This window comes from Epinephelus fuscoguttatus, linkage group LG23 (genome assembly GCF_011397635.1).
Source record: "Epinephelus fuscoguttatus linkage group LG23, E.fuscoguttatus.final_Chr_v1".
NCBI lineage: Eukaryota > Metazoa > Chordata > Actinopteri > Perciformes > Serranidae > Epinephelus > Epinephelus fuscoguttatus.
In genome coordinates this window covers 27,440,276-27,455,467 of record NC_064774.1, presented here as the reverse complement: position 1 = coordinate 27,455,467, position 15,192 = coordinate 27,440,276, and the positions used below count along the sequence as shown (strand labels likewise).

At 40.4% G+C, this 15,192-nt stretch overlaps 1 protein-coding gene across 3 annotated transcripts in view; it reads right to left on the bottom strand.

The window, feature by feature from the left end:
* The window catches only part of fgf11a (fibroblast growth factor 11a), a 148,287-nt gene that overhangs the window by 46,595 nt on the left and 86,500 nt on the right, over window positions 1-15,192 (bottom strand). The window lies entirely within an intron of this gene.

Sequence of the window (15,192 nt, the reverse complement as noted above, 5' to 3'; positions counted from 1 at the left end):
TCAAGCAAGCCATGTTAGCTTAATTAGCTAGTTAGCTACAGATTTTCCGACTCACCCCTGTTATTGCAGACTATATGCTGTGCAAGAATGGCAAGCTTGGCAGGCGTAGCAACAGTAACAGGGCTTAGCGAACGGTCAATTACTTCCTACTTCCCACTCTCTCTCCATTGTCATTTGTTTCCTTCATCTCTCTCTCACTGCATCAATCTCTCTTTATTTTCCCTCCCACGAAAGAGTTTGCTTCTTTTCTCATCCTCAATCAAAAAGAGCTTTTCTTATCAAATGGATCACATAACTTTCTGGCTGGGTAATAGAGGCGTCCCATCTCTCTCTTGTTTTCCCTTTCCCCTCATCCTTCTCCCTCTCCGTCCTTCGTTTTTTTTTTCTTTCTTCTGCAACTCACAGAGGAGGTCGCTGGATTAATCAAAAGTCTTTTGAGGGGAGAGACAGAGGGAGGGGAAAAAGGAGAAGAGGGGAGGAAATGAAAAGGAGGGAGGAGGGTGTTGCCAAATCAATCCCACAAGTCAATTTGAGGCTTGAGATCATCTGCACAATAAATAAACAAGGAGAAAGTGGAGATGGGGTGAGAGAGAGGAGGAGGGGGGAGAAGCAGTTGCAGGACACGGAGTTAAGCTGTGCAGAGGGCATCTGCAGGCCTGCACACTGGGCTGCTGCTCTGCAGGGTTGCATTGTGTAGCCCAGTTGGTCTCCACTGGAAAGAGAAGAGGATTATAGTCATCTGTGAGAAGTCACACAGAGTTTAACTTCTGGACAGGCACCAGCCGTCCTTTATTCTATTTCCTGTTTGAATGAAGCCGACTGGGTGAAAGCATTGTGGTGATAACTTCGGCATCTAAAAAGGGAATTGTCTGCTGTCACTCATGTTGAATTGGCTTAACAAACTGCAGTTATTGGACTCGGGCAAGTTCTCTCTTTGGGGTGGTCAGTGCATCAACAAACAGAAACCTCAAGCTGAACTATGTGAATCCTTGTTGTCAATGACAGAATCATTACTTTTAAAATAGAGTTCCCCTCACAGGTTACTGACAGCCTTGTAAGTTTGGTCAAAAACTGGACGTATTTGGATTTCTTTTCTCTTGGCTCAACATTACAGTAGTTACCATAACCCAATTCCATATTGCATACCAGTATTATATTGTATGTAGGTGGTTGTGTGATGAGTCGGCATGTGAATCAACTGTCTATCTCACAGTGGAATTGTCACAGCAGTGGGAACATATACTCATAAAACAAAAGATCATTCCATTGAAGCCTCATGAGGGTGCTAAATGTCTAATTTTACACAGAATTGCTTGGTTTCTCCGGATAAATTATAATATATAGACTAAATAACAACAACATAGAGCGCTAAATACTTTATGAACTTAACTTTGTCAACTTGACAGCTTTGTCAGCTTGTGGCTGGCATCTCTTTCTCTTTACAACCATGAAAAGCAAGCAGGCTAAAGCCCTATTGGCACGGGACTATTATTACCTGGGGACCCCTGGTAATTTGTAATAAATGCGGAGGTCGCCTGTGATCTTAATCTCATGCAAATCTGCCATGTCTGTAATGTGTCATGGAAAAATTCCACCGCAAAGTACCTACCATATTTGGCCAAACATAGCTCATGTGATAATATTAGTCCCATGGGAAAATGCATCTCTGTGATTAGGGGTTGTATTTAGGTTTTTTTGTTTTCTCTCTCCTGATTGAGAGTTACAGGCTGCGTTGACAATTAAAAATGGAAGTTTTGACAACATCTTGGGTGCAGGAGGCTCATTTCATCATACTGCATGGTGACCTGTTCATGGAAAAAGCAAACTAAAATGAATCACTCTTAAAAGATGATGAGATGAATATCGTGACAATGTGTGGCAGAGCCAAGATAGAAGGAGGTTGAAACTGTACATCACTGCTGGTGGTAGTGTTTCTGTGTTTTGTAAAGACTCTGAGCATCATATCTGGGGGGGATTATATCAGTAAATTCAAGTCAAATACAGACTTCGCTTATCAAATGTGAATGCGCTGCACAAACCACATATGTAGGGGGGTAATTTCTAAATCCCAAGGTCCCCAGGTAATACAAGACCCATGCGAATAGGGCTAAAGAAACCAAATGAGGAGGTGTGGTCTGTCTATCTGTCATCACACACACATCCTCTACACACAACAGGCAGTGTTGTCCATAGTTCTGAAACAACAGCTATTTTCTGTAGATACAAAAGGCTGAAACAGAAGGGGCGAAAAATATAACAGAGAGGGGCAAGCCCCTTGAAAACCCTTTGTAGCACCAGGTGTCAAAAATGAGAATATTGATCAATCAGCACAACAAAAATAAATCAACTAGAAAAGCACTCGGAGATCGCAGACCTCCGCCAAGCAGCTCGGATTTCCCACCATTTTATTATTTTATCCACTTCGCTTCGACCGATCACCACCAAAATTTTATCATCTGTTCCTTGTCCCATTATCAACCTTTCCTGAAAATTTCATCAAAATCCGTTCAGAACTTCTTGAGTTATTTTGCAGACAAACAGACAAACGCCTGCAAAAACATAACCTTCTTGGCGGAGGTAATAAATAATCATAATGATAAAAAAAAAAAACATTTGAAGATTAGATGAAGACAGGCAAGACTTGACCGATGACATTCGACTACGTAAATTCTTAGTCTGGGACGACACAGACTTACACCTTATACAAACCACACAGTCACAGCTTTCTGTATTTGCTGTTAAGAAATAAATGTATTTTACCATATGCTACTAACAGATGGGGAATAAAGCAATATGGACGCTAACTATTGTCAACCAAACTGTAACTTCTGAATGCCACTGGTAACTACACTCAACAAAGCCAAAGCTCAATCAGTTTGAATACTCAGGGCCCTACGCAAATGATATATGGCACATGGTCTAAATTGCATGGCCCAAGTGCATTAAGGTTGTGTCCAATTCCACTGTGCTTGTTAAGCTGTGCATAATCTGGATGTAAAGTAAGGCGCAAGGGGCTAAGAGGTTGTATGTAGTCCCTTAATTAATCCCCAGTCCCTTAATAAGACCAGGTTTTAGTGGATCAATTGCGCAATCGCTTTCTGCTGCCTTGAGAAGGCAATCTGCTAACAATGCGCCTGACCTTTCCATCCATGGTCAAAAAATGAGCACAAGTACATTTGCTGATTACAAAACGTGGGTGCTGACCATGAAAATGACAACGGCATCAGTCGGAAACTAGCAGTGACTAGCAGTGCTTTGTTGCTAGGAATTATGCCTCATTCATGTCATATAGAACAGATGGCAGAAAGATTTGTATGTTTACAAAGTAGCAGCATTCAAGTCATCGGACAACTCAAGACCATTGTAGGTTTGCAGAGACGGTTAAGTAAGGGGTTAGAATAACATTCAGAAAAGCTTCCCGCTTTAAGTTTCCCTCTATAAACAGTACTTCCGAGTGGAAAACCGGTAATAACAGTCACTCCAAAATGACACAGATTAGCCATTACTATGTAGTCCGGTGGGGACTTAGTATTGAAGTATTATTGGCTATACAGATACAGTAGAAGCAGATATGTCTATGAATATGAACTGAACAGTAATGTGACATTTGTACCATTTAAAAAATATAGACAAAAAACCTAAACTTGGTAAGGCAACAAATCATAATTATCAAGCTTAATATATGCTAATGTTCCATACTAATTACAATGACTTAAATATTCCTGATTCAATTACAGTCCCTTAACTTAAAACAACATCTACATCCTAAAACAAGACAGCGCACTGCACTGGGATCAGTACAATGACACTTCAGTTGATAAAAGCAAGCTGATTTGCATTTGCAACAAATGAAACAGCCTCTCTCCGTTCACACACTGTCATTTGTGTTGTAAAAAATTAGCTTTAAAGACTCAATAGTAGATTAAATGACTTGTAGAGGAGCTGCACACCTGATTTCCCTCGTGGTCAATGACTCTGATGACAAGACAACTACCTTCACTCTCCCGTTATTTAACTTCTACCTCTTCCCTCAGGCTTTCCTCTCCATAACCGATTCCTCCGAGCCTTTATCTGTCTTCCTTTCAGTCCATCTGTCTCCTCCTCTCTTTCCCTGGTGCTTTCTGTCTTTTCACCCCGCCTTGTCATGAATTAACAACCTTTTTCTTATCTCACTCTGTGTTTTTTTTTTACGTCTCTCCATTTTTCTCCCTTATTTGTTCCCTTTCAATTCCCTCGCCGCCTGCTGTCGTTCTCCCCGTCCTGTGAAACCAATACTTTTCCATCCGCGTCCATTCATCTTTGTCCTATTTTACCCTGCAGCCTTCTCTGCCTGTCTCTTCATCACTCTCTCTTCTTGTCTCTGCCTCCCCTACCCTCACTTCTCCTCGTTTGGTATTCTTCATGCTCTCCTTCTCATCCTCACGAGCCCGCTCTGGTACTCTTTTACCGTTCCTCCTCATCTGGCTGAGAGAGCATTTCGCTTTCAATGTTCACATTTCTTCCTCCTTCAATGCTGTGGCTCTCACACAGCAAAGTTTCCCTCATCTCGTCTTTCAAGGCTTTGAATTTCTCCCTCTCTGCCCTCTGCGAAGCAGCGTTATCAAGCACATGGGGAAAGTCAGACAGAGAGAACGAGCGGACTTGTTCCAAAGAGATAAGTCAAATTTCCCTCCAACAGTGGGAGATGGTAATTACAGTGGATAAAAGTCAAGGAATCAAGCTTTTCCTTATGGCTTTCTGATGTACACACTGAGAGTCGATAGCTTTCATCTCTCTCTGTCGCCTTTTTCCTCCTTTTTGTTCCTCTTCTTCTCGTCTGTCAAACTATCTGTCTTCCTGTCCCATTCTGTTTTTTTTCCTCTCTCTTCCTCTCCAAGAAACAGAATTCATAGAGACCAAATCCACTGTCAAATCAAAACAGCAGCTTCATCCCTCATCACTTGCTCCCTGCACTTATTCCCTCCATGCTTTCATTTGTGTATTTTTTAATCTTCCCTCAGCTCCTTTGATATCCATTTCTTTCCCTGTGTGTTTCTTAATCTGTCTGTTTAGTTACAAAACCCTCCAAACCCATGTTCTGTCCCTGTCTCACCTTCATTGCTGCTGTCACTTTATCTGTAGTCTGCTGTATTATCCCATATTTGGCACTATCACACACCTCATGTTGACATCTACTTGTGAGCTTTCCATGCACCAACCAGGGTTTAGCTTCATTTGAGTCATTTATGGGTTTGTTTGCTTATGTATATTACAAGCACTGCCAATCACAAATCTAAATAAATAATAACTAGGAATATCTATTCCAAACTTTAACTTTGACTGTTGTTTATTTAGTCCTAAATATTTAATGTTGTAGAGAAATACATTTGAATCCAAGTTTTCGGCAGCTTTAAAGCTCTCTCTCCTAGCCAAGTGGTTGGCCTCCAAGGGGCCCTACAAAACATCTGATAGGTCATCAGCAACACTGCATACATATGCAGCACTATATTTATAATTACTGTGTGTTTATTGTATTTATATTTTTTTGTCAAATGTTCCTCAAGTCTCAGGCCTGTAAAAACTGCTAAGGTGAAACTAGGGGACACAAACAACACTCTGTGGTTGATCTGCATAGACACTGTCTATCATGTCATTCTTAAATCCAAGCGGATGTTTGTGTAAAATTTTAGGAAATTTCCTCAGGGCCTTCTTGAGATATCTAATGCAAGGTCACAGTGACCTTTGACCAACAAATTCAAATCAGTTCAGCCTCATCTTGAAGTGGATGTCTGTGCCAAATTTGAAGAAATTTTCTCCAAGTGTTCTTGAGATATCACATTCACGAGCATGATATGCACGCAAGGTCACAGTGACCTTGACTGTTTAACCTTCAGTCACCAAAATTTAATCAGTTCAACTTTGAGTTTGCCAGAATGAAACATATGAAGTAACAACGTCCCTGACCATTAACCTATAACCCCCAAAATGTAATCAGTTCTTCCTTGAGTCCAGATGGACATTTGTGCCAAAATTTAAGAAGTTTCCCCAAGGTGAAAAAATAATGCCTCTGGCCACTGCTATCACTGGTGTGGGGGCATAATAAAAAAATAAATAATCTATTTTTTACTCATTGTATATAAACAAGGGATGAGCAATATTACTTTAAAATAATAATATGATATTGCAAGTCATTTTTAACCCTTTCCTTGGCATACTGAACTAAGAAAAGAACAAGACTTTGAGAGGTTGAGACCAAGTCAAGACTTGACCAGATCAGTGCAAGTCCCACACTGCATGACACACTTACAATAAAATGTAGAACATGCAAACCATAGGGACTCCTCAACCGGTCTGAAAGATCCACATTCCCATAAAAGAACCCACATGAAAATGTGTATGTGTAAGTGTATCATGAGATATGTCTTGATAAAATAATGTCAGAATCAGACATTGAAAAGGGGAAATTTATGTGTGGGTTTTCTATGAGTGAGCAAATATAAACACTAAGGAGCTGAAATCAACTTAACAATCTTAAATCATTACACCTTTTTTGCACTGGCAATTAAATGATATACCCACAGTTGTGGTCCTGACCTAAATATAAACTTGACTTATGTTCATGACTTGCTCAAATTAAAGCCACAATGTGCACAATCTGGAAATTCCTGACTACAGAGCCCACAGTTGTAGTATCAAAAAACGACAATTTACCACTTCAGCCATCAGAATGATTTGAAATAATGATACAATTGCATTGAAATGCTATATCTTAGGGGTTAAATCACATACAGAGTTTTCAAATCAATCATTTTTTAGCAGTCATTACCACACATTTATTGTAACAAGGAAAGGCAGACACTTTCAACTTAGTTTTAGTAAGCTGCATTTCACAATGGGCTTAAAATGAGTGTAAACCTTTCCTCTTGGAAATTCAGGGTTCCAAAAGTGTTCTTCCTGAAGGCCTAAGGGTTCAACCCAGAACCATTTGCTTCTGAAGACCCCTTTTTAAATAATGGGTTACGCAAGGGTGATTTGTTTGACTAAAGGTCCCATTAAGAACCCTTTTTGGAAGAAAGGTTTCCTGAAGGATTCTTTGCAAGTTTATTCATAACTTCATTCATTTATTTATTTTATGCGCAAATAATTCTAACTTATTTATGTTTATGGCATATGTTGGCACTGCCTGTGCGTGCCTGTGTGTGTGTGTGTGCGTGTCCAATGTGTGTGCAGTGTGTTTAAAGTATGAATGAATGACATTTTATCCCCTCCTTTATTATTCATTTATTATTTTCAAATGAGTTCCATTTTATTCTGTGCGTTGAATTTTGTTGTATTCATTTACAGTGACAATAAAAGGAATTGAATTGAATTTAACTAAATTGACATTCTCGCTCGAAGTGCTGGAGCGCCCTCTGGTGGAAAACTTGACCGCTCGTAAATTTGGAGCACTGTTGGAAAATACTTTTCAGTTATTCAGAAAACCAAACTCTTGGAGCCGAGCACACTCTGGGAACTCTGTCCAGGGAGACGGAGCAGCAGAGCACCAAGCAAAGCGTAAGTGTGATTAACTTAATGGTTTGTTAACTCGTGTAGAAACAGGAGGCTCTGTTATTTCAAACAACCACACTCTGACTGTAGTGTAAAGCGTAAGATTGAAATCATGAGTGTTCTCTGTAGAACCTAACATAAGGGGTTCTGGATGGAACCTTTTACAGATGGTTTCAAGGTTCAAGGTATCTTTATTATCCCAGAGGGGCAATTTGTGTCACAGCCAGCAGTTAAAACATTTTTTAGGTTCTAGATATAACCCTTTATGTTGGGTTTTAGGTAAAATGGTTTCAGGTGAAACACTTATAATAGGTTCTATCCAGGAACCAAAAAGGGTTCTTTTATGGGGACAAGAGGAAGAACCCATTATGGTTCTATTTAGCACATTTATTTCTAAGAGTGTATGACTGCTTAAAAGTTAGGAAACAGCAATTAAAATCTAGAAGTCTACACAGTATTCAGGAAGATGGTTGGCAAACTGTAAATAAGATGTGATTCATATTAAAGTGGCTAAAACGTGCAAAACCACCAGCATAGTCCTTTAACAGCATCTTCCTCCCCAATAAATAGATAATAAATCTCAACTCCCTCACCATACTCATCTCTGCTGCCTTCATTCCTCTTCCAGCTTTATTACATAACAGCTTGGAAGAGCCAAGAACAGAGAAGGAGAGAGGAGCAGGGCGGGAGGAGGGGGGTGGCAGCTCCTCTGACCTCCCACCAGAGGGGGGAGACACAGTGATTGAGGAGCCATCAGCTGTGTGCCAGCTGCTCCTCCTGCTCCCCATCGCTCCCTCCTCTCTCTCTCTCTCTCATTCCCTTTTCTCTCTGTCATCCTCACGTTTCTCCCCTCCCTCTCACTTCCTCTCTCTTCCTCTGCCAACCTGCCTTGTCTCGCTGGCTCAGTTTTCTCTGGCGTATTCCACCGTGCCCTCTTTCTCTTTCTCCCCTCTTCTCTGATCCTCTTATTCTCTTATTCCTTCCTTTTGTCACTTTTTTTTTGCTTTAATATACAGTCACTTCCAGCTTCATGACAACTTCCTCTATCGCCTAGTTATGGAAGCCCTGAGGGAACTTAGTTGGAAAAAAAAAAAAAAAAAAGAGTGATAAAAGTATTGCAAGGCCATACAAAAGCCACACTCGTCACTTTTTGTTCTGTTACATCCCCTCAGGGCTTCCATACCTCCTTCTAACTTTTGTCCCAACACCAACCTTTCCTTTCCAACTCTGTCCCTACACCAACCTTTCTCTTTCAATTCTTGTCCTGACATCAACCTTTCTCTTCCAAGTTCTGTCCCTTCACCAACTTTTCCTTTTCAACTTTTGTCCCTACACCGTTTTCATTCTAGCTTCTGTCCCTACACCATCCTTTCCTTTCCAACTTTTGTCCCTCACCATTTTCATTCCAACTTTCGTCCCTACACCGTTTTCATTCAAATTTTTGTCCCTTCACCAACCTTAACTATTCAACTTTGTCCCTTCACTGACTTTTCCATTCTAACTTTTGTCCCTGCACCAACCTTTCTCTATAAATTTTTGTCCCAACGCCAACCTCTCCTGTCAAACGTTTGTCCCTAACCTAACCTTTACTTTCCAACGTTGTCCCTACACCAACCTCTTTCAAGTTTTGTCCCAACACCAACCTTTCTCTTTAAACTTTTGTCCCAATGCCAACCTTTCCTTTCTAATTGTTGTCCCGTCACCAACTTTAACTTTCCAACTTCTGTCCCAACACCAACTTAACCTTTCCATCTTTTGTCCTTTCACTAACTTTTACTTTCCAACTTTTGTACCTACACCAACCTTTGTTTCCACTTTTGTCCCTACACTTACCTTTCCTTTCTAACATTTGCACCCACACTAGGGCTGTCAACGAATATTCTAAATTCAAATTTGAAAAAAAAAAAAATGGACCCTCAAATGTGAAAATTGATATTCGCTTGTGGAGAAAAAAAAAAAAACACCACCGCAGCTGTCCTCTTTGCGAGTGGGCGTTGGCCTGGGCCGCTGCACTGAACGAACTGCATGACGGGTCAGAGAGGGGGGGGCGAACGAGAGGTCCACGGTCGTTTATAATGTAATGTTATAGATAACTGTTTGTGTTTTAATGTGTAGGTATGTAAAGGTTTTCAAAGACGTTTATGTTGAAATAAAAATACCTACAAGTAGTTATGTTTCCTTGTATTAATACATATACAAGTATGTTTCTTTGTATTAGTTTGCTCTCTTGTGGACATAATGCAAAAAAAAAAATAATCGAATGGTTCAAACCTATGAGTTATTTTTAGAAGGAAGCCCTACCCCACACCAACTTTTTCTTTCCAAGATTTGTCCTTACACCAACTTTTCCTTTCCAACTCTTGTCCCTACACCAACCTTTTCTTTCCAACTTGTGTCCTGACACCAACCTTTTCCTTCCAACTTTTGTCCTGATAGCAACCTGTCTTTTCCAACTTTTGTCCAGACACCAACCTTTCCTTTTGTCACTACAATTGTGTCCAGGAGATTCAGGAGGTGAAGGCAGCTGCTGTAAAGGCAAGTAGCCCAGAAAGAGACATGACAAGAAAGGGTCAGAGAGGTATCCAGTCCACCTGTGTGTCCATGCACTGTTCTGCTCCCTTGAGGTCATTGGTTTGGTGTCATTACACGGGGTCACAGGAGAAGTCACGGTGAAAGGGGAAAAGGGGGATTAGGATGGTGATGTAGAGAGGTCTCTTAAAGGTCAACTGTCCTTTGGAAAAATTTTGTGTTTGCAAGTCAAGTTAGACAAGTACTGTACTGTCTGAAAAAGTGTACTTGCATTTGTTGTGGAATTCCAGCCACCTGCACTATGTCTTGTGTGCAATAACTGTGAGCATCAGAGTTGGCCAACAACTCTGTCAGGGTGAGGGCCTCTGATATGAATCACACTGTTGCTCCCTTAATTATTCATCCCATTTGCTGCTGATCTGGCCCTTTTTTGGTCGTCTCAGTGTACACCGCAGTGGGGTGCATAATTACTGCACGCACATGCATACACACATTTTGAGGAGATGAAGGAGAGTGGAAGGTTACATGTTGCATTTAGGTTGCGTGCCTCAGGATTTCATTTTGTTTCACATGTTGTCTAGTTACATCCATTGTCCACTGGCCCATTTTCAGAGTCCTTCTCCCAAAACCTTACAAAAACACTTACTGTAAATGCTATCAAAGTCATAATGTGCACAACAGCCGATAGCGGAACTGCTTCCTGGGACAACTTTGCACAGCACACACAGTCTTCCTGAGAAATGTAAGCTTATTTTTTATAAACATTTCTATTGCACCCTAGTTGAGCTTTACCTCCATATAAAGTTTAGATTATCTGGATGAAATGTTAACGTCTTTACAATCAGCTGATCATTGGCAGTTTTGGCCTCTTTATCTCAGCAATTCATTTGGTGAAAATGATGTAATCATAACAAAGAGCAATGGCGGCTGAGAGTATGACAACAAGACCAAAGTTGTAATAAATCCTCCAAAATTACTCATAAAAATTTATATGCGTCCCATATCTGGGGAGAATCATTAGACAAAAACGTGTGTTGATAATGAAGGTGCAAAGCTGGATTAACAATTAGCAAAATGGGCCACTGCCACTTCTGGGCCCTAGACCTCCAGGGGCTCGAAAAGCCCCAAGTTCATTGTGTGGCAACTTTATTATACTAATTTGATTAATCATAAATTTATATGGGAATGCTATAAAAGAACCATTTAAGCACGATAGCAACTGGCATTATATAAAGGCCTGTGTCAAAATCTAGACCTACATTTGAAGGAGCTGTTCAGCATTTCAATACAACAGCAAACAACTATTTGCTATAAGAAGACATAGTGGAGTAATGACATTCTGAGCAGAGAACAGAGTGATGACATTTTTTGTAGACCAAATTGAAATAAGCACTGCCTAAATACCTTTACAAAAAGCCAATGGGATTTTTCAATATCAATCCATATAGTTGCATGGCTTCGACGTCACTACCACAACGAGGCTATAAAAGCTGCGTTCAGCATGATTGACCTTTAATGTCCCCGACAACCTCAACAGTCTCAGTTAGCCACTTGTTAGCAATCGCTTTTTAAGGCATTTAAAAGCTTCAAAAATCACAAGTGCGGTATTAACAGGGCTGTACCCGACTGAGAATTATGTCAGTCAAATCTGATTTGTCTGTTCAGTACAAATATTTGATGATTGTTTTTTTTTCTCTTCCATATAAAGTTTTAAAGTTCGAACAGGTGATAGTGACATTCACGCAATATAGTAAACAAGTAACTACGCTTGCGACACACCGGAAATGTGCAACATTTTTTGTTTGATATCAAACGAAAGCTAAAGATTGTATTGTATTAAAATGCTGCGAACTGTAAATTCACCACTTCAGGCAGAGGAGCGAAGATGTCATCTTGGAGCTTTACAGTGCAGAGTCTCTCCTCCTCTGTGCCACTACATCATGTCAGCATGTCCCTGTATCAAGGAGCAGGGGCGGGAATCACCAATGGGATCCACAATACGATATTATCACGGTACTTAATTGACTATACAATATTAAAGCGATTTTAAATGTAAATAGATTTTTAATGTTGCGATATGCTGAGTAATATGATAAAATATATTGCGATATACTGTGATGTATTATCTTTTTTCAGCTGTAAATCATAACCCCAAAGGACAACTTAGTCGACATCTGTTTTATCTAATAAGATAAAGTTCATCTCACCTCAGCCATTTTTTTTTTTTTTTTGCAGCAAAATGTATCTCATGGACTGAAAAACCAATTGATTATATTTTTCTAGTAGGCTACCTACTGTTTAATTTGTATTTGTCATATAATAATTCAAACAATAAAAAATTGATACTTAGCACTGTGTGACAATACAATATTACCAAACAAATATATTGTGATACTTTGTTGTATCCATTCGTTCGGACCAAAGAGTAATGTGAAAGTCAAGAGCACTCAAGAGCAAAGTCTGGGGACCAAAACATCCCCAGAAATACACTGTATAGCACACTGATTAGCAAAATAAATAAATAACTCGTTAGACTTCGTTCGTCCTCCGTTGAATGAGGGATCTCCAACTGATGATGCTAATCTCCGACTTTCATGGGGCAGCCCTTGTATTTACAGACATATTTTATGTCATAGAACATAACCTGAGAATCTCTTAAGCTTGCGTTAACCAAAGACCTTATTTCAGGCATCTAACAAAAAACACAATCGACATTGACACAATGGAACCAAGGTACAAAAATGCTAAGTCATTTCCAGGTTTTAGGATTCAGTCCTGCAGCACATAATAAATTCAAGCTACCTCTCTCTGTGTTCTAATCTGAGCTTCTCTGTCCAATGTTGTGGTCAGGCCACAGGTGCATGTTAGTACATGCCAGTCCCTGTGTGTGTATCCCACTGGCTAGCTAATTGCCACCACTCTGCACTGCACTTATACTGTAGGTACCACTGATATCAGGATGTCCTCATTGCAGAAGTGTAGTGCCCATTCTCTGGTTCCTCCCAAAGTTAACAATACTAGCTCTGTCAGCACTGTTGTTGTTGTTGTTGTTGTTGTTAGCATTATTTATTAGGTTAGCTTAATTAGCTGCAAGCCACTAGCTCAGACGCACTCCATGTCGAGAACCATGTGCAGACAATCCTGCCCCAGACTTTAATTCATAGATGTGCTTTGAATATTGTGTTGAGCTCCCTTAAGCTGATATGTTGCTTACAAGGTGCATAGTCAATAATCAATTTGTATTTAATCAAATATGCACACAGCAGTGGAGCCAGGATGTATACACTGAACAGATGGGAAAGTGGTTAGTGAAGTCACACTTTGGACACTACATGATCTTTATTGGCTGTAAAGAGAGAGAGGGGAAAAAAAGAGCTCTTAGGGAGAAAGTGAAATAGACTGAAATTGAAAGCCGTCTGGTTGTGGGCCAGTTTGCGTTACTGTATACTGAAAAGTGTTTTCTCCAAGGGAGACTACTGAAGATCGGCCTGACAGTCAGTGTGTTACAGTACATGCTCACACAGCTGTTTCTACCCTTTCAATATTCCACGGAGTCAGGTCGATGATTGTGCTGCTGATTGATACTCAGTTACAATGATGTCAATCACTCAACAATTGCTGTATGAATGAATAAATAACCGGACTTGGATACAAAAAGTGGACAATTTATGAGTTTTACAGCACTTACCTGTCAACTCCCCCACGCATACTGTCCCCTGAGAATACAAAGAGCCCAGGACAGCACTAAACCAGATCATGGGATTGATGGAATTATAGTTGTTATAAAATGAACCATAAGTCAAACCCACGCAAACACTTTGCGGGGTGACCTCCGCTGACTGATGTTAAATATCCCGACACACCAGGAGCGCTGTTACGCAACAGCAGTCTTTACATCCGTCTGGAAATGAGCCCTGTTCGCCTTTGGATGGGCCCTACGGTATTATGTGATGAATATTTCAGATTGGACATGAGAATGTTTAAAGTTCAGCGTGCAGCAATGTTTGCCTCAGTGTAGGTGTGCTATTACATAAGAGGGAGAGGTGAGAGCAGGTCTAATCAGTTACTGTGGAGCTGTCTGGAGGTGTTGTGGGCCTAATTTCACCAAACACCTGTTGAAGGACTGTTTTCCCAATACTCATGGAATATATTTCTCAAGGGATTGTTACTCAAAAATCCTGTCTTTTAGAGAGCTCTCTTGAAACGTTTTACTCATCCGAATGTAAATGATGCAGTTGTCTTTTCGCAAAGACAACTGCAAGTTTCCAATCAGCAAACACAATCCTGGCAATGTCCGAGTCACATAAAACATGCAGTTTTATTTTCTCTCCGGGATAAACGCCAAGGGGAAAGCCTCACAACAAATGCCTCAAGGTTAAATCCAGGTTATTCAAACCTGGTAACACTGCTGCTGCCACAACTTTTCTGACATCTCAATGAAATGCCGAAATACAAACTTTACAGAAGGAACCACAACTTAAAAGTGTGATTTTTTTCTCTCTCTCTTCTGTAGATTGTAAATCCAAAATTGTGCAAGCCTCATGTTTTCCATCCAAACTGGTGTTATGACAGAAAAAATGCTGTGTTGCCACATCAGGGATATCCTATAATACAGTATTGATCTCTTTGGGAAGGCTGGAGGGAGCCCAGGGGATATGATGTTTTTGGTCAGTAATCACCCAGGTGATGACCCTGCTCAGAGTGAGGTGTGTGTTTATATGGTTGTAGTGTTCGTGTGTGAATGTGTGTGTACATATGGAGACTCAGCAGCAGAGGATGATAGCAGGTTTTTGTACTAATGAGCAGAGCTTTAAGTCTTGAATCAGATCCTCGGAGGATTCTCAGCTGCCGTTAAGTGACTTTAAAACACTGCTGTTGCAATCTGAGTGCTAGAAAGAGAATATGGAAACCATGACAACAGATTGTCATTATGCATGCTGCCATCATCATCAAACCAGAAAGCATGGCAGTGTTATCCTTCATCCATAAGCAGTCCTAATGTTAAGATATATGACTATCCTAACAGGAAGTCCCTTTTTAAGTATTTTGTGGCATGGCAGCAGGGGAAACTCCCAGTGGTATGTATGACAGAGCGATGGAATACATACCTACATCAACTAACTGACTGATCTCTGT